The following is a 9,898-nucleotide window of genomic DNA, read 5'->3' as shown; positions in this document are numbered from 1 at the left end:
CTTTGGCCCTCGAGAGTAACGCGAGTCGCTCCTTAACGGCCCCAGCCCGTAAGCCTCACCCCACCAACTTTTGGTAAATCCTGCCAGTTTGGCGGTTTTGTCGAAACAAGGACGGAAATTCAACCTACGTATAGCAGGTTACAGATTTGTTCAACTTATTTTTCTTTCTTTTTTTTTCGTTTTCACTTCCTCTGAACCATGTCTCTCAACTTGTGTCGCATGGGACTGCGACAGCACAGTCAGAAAAGCATGAATGGATATGGGGGTTCCACAGTGCTTTAAAAAGCTGAACCCTCCCCGATTTGATTGACACGTTGACGCCTCCTTGTTGCGCACTTGTCAGTACAGAAGTTATCATAACTGTTAATGGCAAAACATTAGTATTGTAAAACAGTTTTAAATACAGTTATAAGTAGTACCTCTTAAAAATATTTTAGGAATATGTGACGTAGATTTAAATGCTTGATTTAATTTAGGGAATCAAGAAATGGTTGAGATAAATGCTGAAGATGACTGAAATGAAATGTTAATAAATAAAATAGTGACTTTACTAACATATTGGAAGATGTTTCCCAAAGACCACCGATTTTAAGATCAGTGTGCTGTCAAAACTTCGTATTGGATCTTTGTTGATGGCAATGTATAGTTTAATGCTTAAAGTCTGTCTGTCCTGGCAAAGGCAGTGGAAACTGCTGGCTTGACTGACATCTGAGTATCCACCAAGGATAACGTCCTCAGGCAGCCAAAATAACACTCCCATTCCAAGCATCTACGGGATTCAATTTTACAACCAGTAACATGGACACTTAAATGCAACCTTTCTTTGGGGTCATATTAGATCAAATATGGCTATTAACTAGTGATATTATTCCATATGCAAAATTATGTCATATAATAATTTAGTTTTTCTCCCAAAAGTACAGTTTATGTTTGGAATTCAGCGGATATTACCTCCATTGAGGTTCTTGCCTTTCTATTTAGTTCCACAAATAGGATATACTCCATTTAACTTGTAAGAGGAGAGAGAGCTGACTTTAAATTTAGATTTTATATCCTTCCAACATCAAAGTAACAACGTTTGGCAAGTGGACATTCAGACAGAGCATGGCATCTACTATCAGCAAAACATGATTGGTAAACCGATATGGGATGGTCTGCATCAGAACGTTCCCCATTAGATTTATTGAATTAGAGCGTGGTGTGTTTACTACGCTATCTGTATTTATTGTGACTTAAGTTACCGTATTATGGGACCATTATGTCTTCATGTCTTGAAGCTCACCGTTGCTGTCATGATTTCACAGGCCGACACAGTAAAGGTCTCTCTGTGTAACTTGAACAAGATTCCAAATGCAGTTTAGTGCCACACATACTAAACCAAGCTCCATGTGGCAAAAGGACAACTAAAGGAAAGAGAGTGCATGGAAATGAGTTCCTCTGAAATCCATGAACTGAATGCATCATGGAGCTGTGTCAGATGAATCATACTGTGGTTATGGCTATTGTGTTTTTTCCAAATCAACTTACAGAATAAGAAACTTACAATAAAGGAATAATCAAATAATTATTAAAAGTTTGTAAGCCAACACCACACTCTGAGAGCTCTGTTGGTCTGGCCGTCCTTAAGGTAAAAGGTGAAAGGCACTGCTCCAAAACCAAGGGTCTGCCTTGCCTAATCCACTGAACACTTCTGTTAAGACCTGGAAGCCCTGCCGCTAGTTACTAGTTTTGAATGTCAGTGTCAGATATCAGTGTCAGGACATGGTGCCGCCCGATGATAATTTGTTAGCATTCTACAGTCACTAAACAACTGTCTGGGTCAAGTCAAGATGGCAGGATGTCACTGTTTTCAGGGACACAACTAAAACAATGAAATGTTATGAAAATATTGCATTAAAAGTGACAAAAGTTAGGAATATGTTTGATTTTGATATGGTTATGGATATAGATATGGATATGGCTCTGGCTATGTTTCTCTCTACACTGACAGGCACTGGAGTCTTTCTGCCATTTAAAAGACAATGTTTTGTATGTTTATGTCCTTACACCCCCATGTATATAGCACCCTACCTGTTACCTCAAACTTATAAATAAGTATTTATTTAGATTAAAAAAAATAAGTATTATGTAGTTTGCTTTTTTTGTGGAAGAAGTACCATTCCCATGTTACATTCACACTTTGAGGTCTAAGAAGCGTTGAGTTGCTCAGTCCCCCATGGAAGGAAGCCCAGGGAGTCCCTGGAGGGTCTGTGAGGACTAGGCAGCCTTAATGGGGAGCTGCAGCGCACCATGTCTTACCGGCTACTCCCACTGCAACAGGATATCGTCATGGCACCGCGCTCAGAACAGAAACGTGGAACTCCCACAATGTCCTCCACACATACTGAAGCACCGCCATGTCTCTGAGCGCAGACAGGACACATTCCCCCTGAATGATATTTCCTGTGAAAGCTACCAACCGTGACAACGAGACACTCTGGCAAATGCAATTTAAATTCCACAACGCTGTGATACAGCTTCTAGTCTTTAAATGTCAATAAACATGGCCAACAGGAGCCTAATGTCTCTAGAGTTAGTTTTTGTACTTTTCACGTTCTAAAGGTGGTATGTGTACGGTTCAAATTTTGGCAAATCTAAACATAGCACAGATGAGTTTCCTTCCTCCCTCCCCTTTTAGGTCATGAGCTCATAGCAGTGGGAAGGTTTTTGTGACTGACACGCTTGTCATTTGTCCTTTTCCACACCATGTGCATCATTTGAGACCCCTCCGCACGTGTGTTTGTTGTGCCCAAGGAGAAGAGTAATGAACCTGCACACATTTTATGGGTGTGTGAATGCGTGTCCGTGCTTCTGGAAGGCGCGCGCGTGTGGAAGGCCTTATCGAATTATGAATTCTTTTTTTTTTTTTTTTCAGCAGGTGTGAGACCCAGCAGTCAGCAGCTCTAGCGGATGGCCTCGGGGCCATGCGAGGCCTGTGCCAGCCATGCCGCTGTATATGAAATCAGCTGGAGGTGAGTGGGGTGTTGGGGGGGGGGTGTTGGGGGTGGCTGGGAACTTGGCGAGACGTCCACATACTACAGCAGACGGGTGATGAAAGCTCCAGTCATGGGGATGCGTTGATGTGTGGTAATCCTCTGAGAGAGGACGGCTGCCCTATTCACATTAACAGGCATTAGAGCGCCCACCCTCCTGTGATGGACGTTTATTAACATTCATTGAGAGCGCCACACCTAGACATACGCCTCTGACCTTCAGCTGAGGCTAGGAGCAAGTTACCTATTGATTTTTTTTTTTTTTTTTTTGCACAAGCAATCAAATGAGTTGCCAAGTCAAAGCACATTATCTATTCCTTCGTCATACATTATTGCACAGCGATATGGATGTATCATAGGGGCAAAAATCGAAACCACCTAACCATTCATTTGCTGTGTGAATGTGTTGAGGTGTTCAGAGGCAGCACCTGTTGGTGGGATCCGTTTGCCCCTGGAGCGTGAACCCTTCTGCAATGTGACGATCTTCCTCTCTCCAAGGTGTTTCACATCAAGGCTTCCTTCCGCGGAAACCCTATCCTCTTGTGGGGCATAGCAGCAGTTCCTAGGGTTTTCATTGCCACCAATTTTAGCCGGCTGTCAAGGCGAGTTTGATAGCCATGTTTTCAGTGATAGGTAACCATGCATGAAGCAAGAGGAAGAAACTGAACACCCGAGATCCGAAAGGCGGGGCTCCTCAGAATATCTAGCCCTTGCAGTCCCCCCAAGTCCAACCCCGGCCCCTTTCCGGTTTTTGATTTCAGACCTTCATTAAGCGCTGTCCTTTTTTAGTAGACAGCATTTAGTCCGTCTACAGAGGTATCCCCGTGCCCCCAGGGCCTGGGAAGACTGCTCAGTGCTCACAGTACACCCTGTCCAATAGAGGGGGCCTGCAGGACAGTCAGGTGTACACCAAGCTAAGAGAGCTCTTTCATGCTGTATTTCACTATGGGCCTTTTACACACTAGAGCACACACAAGCACATGACCACAAGTGTTTGTAGTAGGCTAGTGTAATGAATGCAGCCTTGCCCATGTATATTCTTTAATATACAGTATGGATATGAGGTACTGTATGTGTAAATGTATGTGCATAGAAGCCTACTTTGACTGACTGATCATGATAGAGTCTTGGAGGCATAGGATTGTTTCAACAACAAACACATCTTCCCCCCCAAAATCGGTTAAGGCCCTTCAGGTAGCAAGACAAAGACAGCAAACTAAGTTGTACTAAACAAGGCTATACGTTTTCATATACTGTATATAGGCACTTGTCAATACAAACACAAGTTCCGTGTAGGTTTCCAACAGAGACCCGGTCCCGTTACACAAATCTACAGTGTGCGCTCCTCCTCCTATGAATACATGGAGCACATGTACAGCCCCATATGGGCTCCCTGCTGCTCAGGGTCGTGCCCACGGTTACTGACACCATTGAAGTGCACTCAGCACCACGGGGTTTCCCATGGCGATAACAATCAAATAAACAGCTCCGTGCGAGTCTCTCGGATGCTCTGGGTTGCACTTACTGTGCTGGTTGGTGCAAATAAAGTGGCATGGCTCTGAGCCGTTTTCCAGCAGAGAATCAATGCTTGATAAAAAAAAATATTCTTAACAGGGCTCCATTCTAGACATGCATGTGTGTAATTCTGGATAGAGCTGTCTTTATATCAGAAATATAAAAAACAACCAACCATCTGCATACAACCTCTGGGAGATTCAACACTTTAGTGTGTAGACCAAGGTCCACCTACACAGGTGAAATGCCCGTAGAGCTAACCGGGGCTGACTAAGAGGATGTATTGCAATCATTAAAAATGTGCTGCTAAATTGCTAAGATAAGATGCAATCTAAACACTTTCAAAGAAGACATTTTAAATTAAACCCACAGTCAGGTGGTTTTAATAAAAAAAAATATTTTTTTAAGTAATTCTGTTTCATTCTAATCAAATGTAAGAGGATAATTCATGATAAATTATTTATTTTGCTAATTGATTTAAAGTCAGCACCATTAAAAAGAAGAATACATTTTATGAACATGTTTGTGTGCATGGGAGTATCCACCCGCTGAGATGTTATACTTTGTGCAAACACCAGAGCTCCCCTGTAACTGAAGCTAGCAGGGAGAAGGGGAGATGGACAGAGAGAGAGAGAGAGAGAGAGAGAGAGAGAGAGAGATAGAGAGAGAGAGAGAGTGTGAGAGTGAAACGCGCAGCACTTCTTCAGGGAAACACAGGCACTCCTATAAATAGCTGGGCTGTAGTCACTGGATGACTGTGTGTATGTCTGGGCCCCTGCCACTCCTCAGCTATGTGTTCTATTCCCATCAGCCTCTGTCACTTCACTAATCAAGCTACTAATGATCCAAACTGGCTACTGTGCAGTCTGCAAATGACTCCGTTGGGAGAAGTACTACATGCATAATGATAAAAAAACGAACGCAACAGAAGTGGAATTTACATAGCAGTAATTTTATGGAATGCCTTTACAAACTTTTTACCCTTTGAGGTAAAAAAGACAATATAAGTTTGTGTTTGCATCACCTTTGTTATGGTAATGGTATGGTATCCATACATGCTGTATGTAGATGCACTATGTTATCTCACCACTAGGTGCCACTATAAAACCTTGAGGACCAGAGCCAGACTGTACTGTCTAATCTCATTCTATGCAGGGGCGTAGCCAGAGGGCTGGCTCCTGGTGGCACAGGCCACCCTTGAGATTCAATTGGCTACCCCAGGTGCCACCTCAAAATCCTAGTCTACGATTCGCCATTAACAGTCTAAGGCGAGACCTTTCTTGATGCACTTGCAGCACACTAGTTTGAAATATCAGGGTTCAGAAATATAAGCAATCTAGAAAACATGCTTGCAGTTATAGACTACATGGCTTATTGTTTTTAGCATGTGAGTTTACAATAGGCCTACAGGCTACTGCTTGCACTAACACGAAAACAAATATTTACCTATCTGCCAGTGCCCATTTATCTTATCACACACACACACAAAACATATTGCGACTGTGAAATCACGTCATGTAGGCAAATTTGCCTATTCGATCTACTCAGCCGACACTGAGTATGTTGTATGTTGTATTGTAAATAGTCTACTGCCCTAATGTAATCTTGCCATTGTGGAAAGTTTACATAGCTTAGGCCAGTGTTTCGTAACTGGTGGGTCGAAACCCAAAAGTGAGTTGTGGTACTGATCTGAGAGATGGGTCACGGAGCTTGTGGTTAAAATGTTACCTGATCAGATCTAACATCGGCCCGTTATTTTTATAAACTTATTCTAGCCTACTGTATGTCAGTCATTGCAAGTAGGCCAGGCACTTCTTATGTAGGCTATCACACCAAATTCGTTGGCCTGAACGCTAATATACAGTTGGTCACAACTTTATGAACATATGAAATGATGCCTGATGACACTTCCACTTTTGCTCAAATGGCCTTATTCCTGAACAGGTTTTGTTCAGAGCTGAAAATGAGCTAAAGACTGTATTTAACATTTTATCCAATTACAAAGACATTTGATGTGAGAGTATGGTCTTTGTCCCTCTTTGTCCTTCAATTTATGAGTATGGTGCTTGGTGCATGGTTTTAGTCATGCGTGTGTGCTCATTTAACAACTTATTTTTTGCCTGTTTTTGTTTATCTACTGTAGATCCACCCTTGAATTAACCAGTGCCCCACTAGGGCCACCCTTGTTACAAATCTCTAGAATCGCCACTGATTCTATAACCTGACTTTCGCCAGATCCTGTAGTTCGCTGTCTGCTTCACACAAGGATCTGGGACTTCTCGATAGGAGATGTATTTCTGAAGTCGGGTCCTTGTAAAACATCCTCGCATGTGATTCGATAAACCACTTGCCTGTTATCTTGAATGACGTGCTAGGCTTCTTCAAGCTCTTGCCAAACCCGGTCGGAAGAAGAGTAAAAACATCCTTGCCACCAATAAATGCCTTCAAAACTATTCTCTGTTAATCTTTTAAAGAATGAATACTCGATAGATTCGACAAAACGGTTGAAATAGCAGAATCAATGTCAGCACAAGACTCCTCGCTGCGTGCCGCCATTGTTATTTGAATCAAACACTCGCTTCGGCGCTCCTGATTGGTTGCTTATTTTTTGATCACTGGCCCAGGGGTTTGGATTGCCCTCGCGTCCAGACCCTTGTGTGGAGCTCAGCCTCTGGTGGAGCATGGCGGAACTACAAGGGTCTGGCGAGAGTCAGGCTACTGATTCTATGGGAAACACTAGGATTTTTAGGATGGGTGGTCGTTTGGCCATGGGCTAGGAGTAGGCCTATGTATGTCGGGCAGCTTGACATTTCTTGGCAGAAAACCCCAAACAGACGCCTGCTTTCTTGGTTGGTACATCACAGTAGAATACATGTTTTTCTGTTTTCTAAAACAATAGCATTTAAAAGGGTATTTTAACAGTCCCTCTTTAGAAGTATTTTTATAACAGCCCTTTTGAGTAGTTAATGTGTCATTTCTTTGTCATCAACATGTGCCAAACACATCTCACTTCACTGTCATTTTTGTCAAGCCTGGTAAGACCAAACAGTTATATTTGATATAGCAGATGATTTTGTGAGGAGGAAGGCAAGAACTGGGGGGGGGGGACTGTTTTGCCAATTATTTGATGGAATGTTGTGATTTGTTTCAAGAGAATCTTGAATCTTGTTAAAAAGAATGAAACAGTTCCAAAAACTGATGAGTTTGAGCTTTGTGTCTGTGTGCAGGTATGCTGAAGGGGTCTTGAACTACAAATGTGACGATGAGGAGAATGATATATTGGTCAAAGGATGGAACAGAAAAATATATTTTGAAAATAAATGTGTAAGATGTACCACCCACCTTTACCAGTTTTCAATGTGTAGAATTCTTCCATTTGACAGAGAGAGCCAGGATTAATGTATTTTCCTTTACCCTATAGTTAATCTCTCCTCAACAATACTCCAGTCTTTAATACAGGGACAGGGCTTGTTAAACCAGAGACTTTCTAATGAGGAGACACAGCTCTCCATAGAAACACATCGGGTTAGCATGGAGGCCGAGGAGGGACTTGCCTAAACTTGTCACCATGGTAATCTTCACTGCATTGACCCAACATGTTCGCGATAACTGACAGGTAGGCCTATTTGTTCTCCTAACTAACCTATGCTGTGACTATGTTATGACATACTATGTTTATGATATATGGGAATATAGCATCTAAACCCCAGACTGTCCCAGTTCGATACTAGTGGTTGGATGCCCAATTGTCCGAAAGCTCTTTAACGACCCCCTCCCAAGAAGAAGGGCTCTGCCAGAGGACACTGATCTGGAGACCTCGCCAGATGAGGCACTACAACGGATGCCATCAATACCCTGTCTGTCTAACAATGGCATCAATATCCCGTCTGCTTAGCGAGAAGTCGTACGACCATGTACTGTAAGTTTAAGACTAAGTGCCCCTCTGGTCCTGATTCATTTGATCGGGTTCTGTAGTATCTGCCGTTTCCTAAGTGCATCCACAGATATGTATCTTGCAACTCAGGTTTGGATATGGAACAATATAGATTTTCCAGATTTATATTCATAGTTGCCCAGAACTAATAAAGGAAATCAGAGATTCCCTGATAGAAACAAAATTGTATAGTGCCCTCTAGCGAAGCAATAATGACAGTGCAAGAGTGCACATTATTACAGTTTTTCTCGATTGTTAACACACATTTTCTGAAAACATGCCTCATATTCTCAGAACTCTAGCCTACACACAAATCCAAAACACACACAATGGGCAAAACTCCACAATTCTTCTCCAAAATGACACTTTACCTTCAAAACAATGTAATTTCTCCTCAAAATGCTCTTTTGTTCTCAAGAGACACACACAAACCATCATATATCAAGACATTTACAAGGACCAGTTGAACACTGATGTGCTCAGTGTAAAACACTGCGATGAATTGAAAACACTTCTTCTCCATTCATTATAATGACTTGGGCCTTTTTTTTTCAGTGTTACACTACAAACAGTAGGCTACTACAACAGTAGATAAGCTGATACAGTAAGTTGATATGCTTACCCTATCAATATTTTGAAATATCTCATTGTTTTCTATTATTTTTCTTTGTATTTGCCATTATGTTATGCCGTTTTTTGGACAATGCTGATGATTTCAGTTTCCTGTTCAGGAGACAGAAGCCCTTGTGTTGGTAATCTTTCGGCTGCCAAACAAATAGTAAAATACTGTAAACTGTGTAGGAATACAAAGTAGGATTACTTTCCCCAAATACTTGAGACATACTTTACAGTATTTTTACAGTCCTAACAGCCCACAGGCAATACTGTACTACTGTGCTCATTGAGCTGTATTGTACTGTCCGGTACTGTACTGTATTGATACGCAGCACTGCAATGTTCTAGTGGTTCGGATATCATCAGAGATTACGGCCCTTGGCCTCCCCATCCATCTCCTCTTACTCTCACTCCTCTGGCTCTGCCTCTGCCTGTACTACTACTGTAATACTAAAGCTCTGATTGCTAATTGTAAGACTGTGTGACAGGAGTTTGCCCATCTGATGAGTCAGTGTGCATGGTAGGGCAGTTAGCTTTAGAATTTGAATGGCAGTGTGTTCTTTGTGAAAATAAGAGATTTTCTTCATGAAAATTGTGTCTAATGCACAGAATTGTGTGTAGTGTTTTGAAAACAGTGTATTATAGAACTGCAATTTGAGTGTAAAGCAGAAATTGTGCTTATAGTTCAGCAGAATCAGTTCAGGAGGCTGGTGCATGAGCTACATATTATGAGAATTGTGTCTCAAGTACCAGAAATTGTGTGTAAACAATTGAGAAAAACTGTAAAAAAAAATAAGTCCAA

This window comes from Sardina pilchardus, chromosome 10, assembly GCF_963854185.1.
Source record: "Sardina pilchardus chromosome 10, fSarPil1.1, whole genome shotgun sequence".
Taxonomy (NCBI): Eukaryota; Metazoa; Chordata; class Actinopteri; order Clupeiformes; family Clupeidae; genus Sardina; species Sardina pilchardus.
This window is presented reverse-complemented; position numbering follows the sequence as displayed.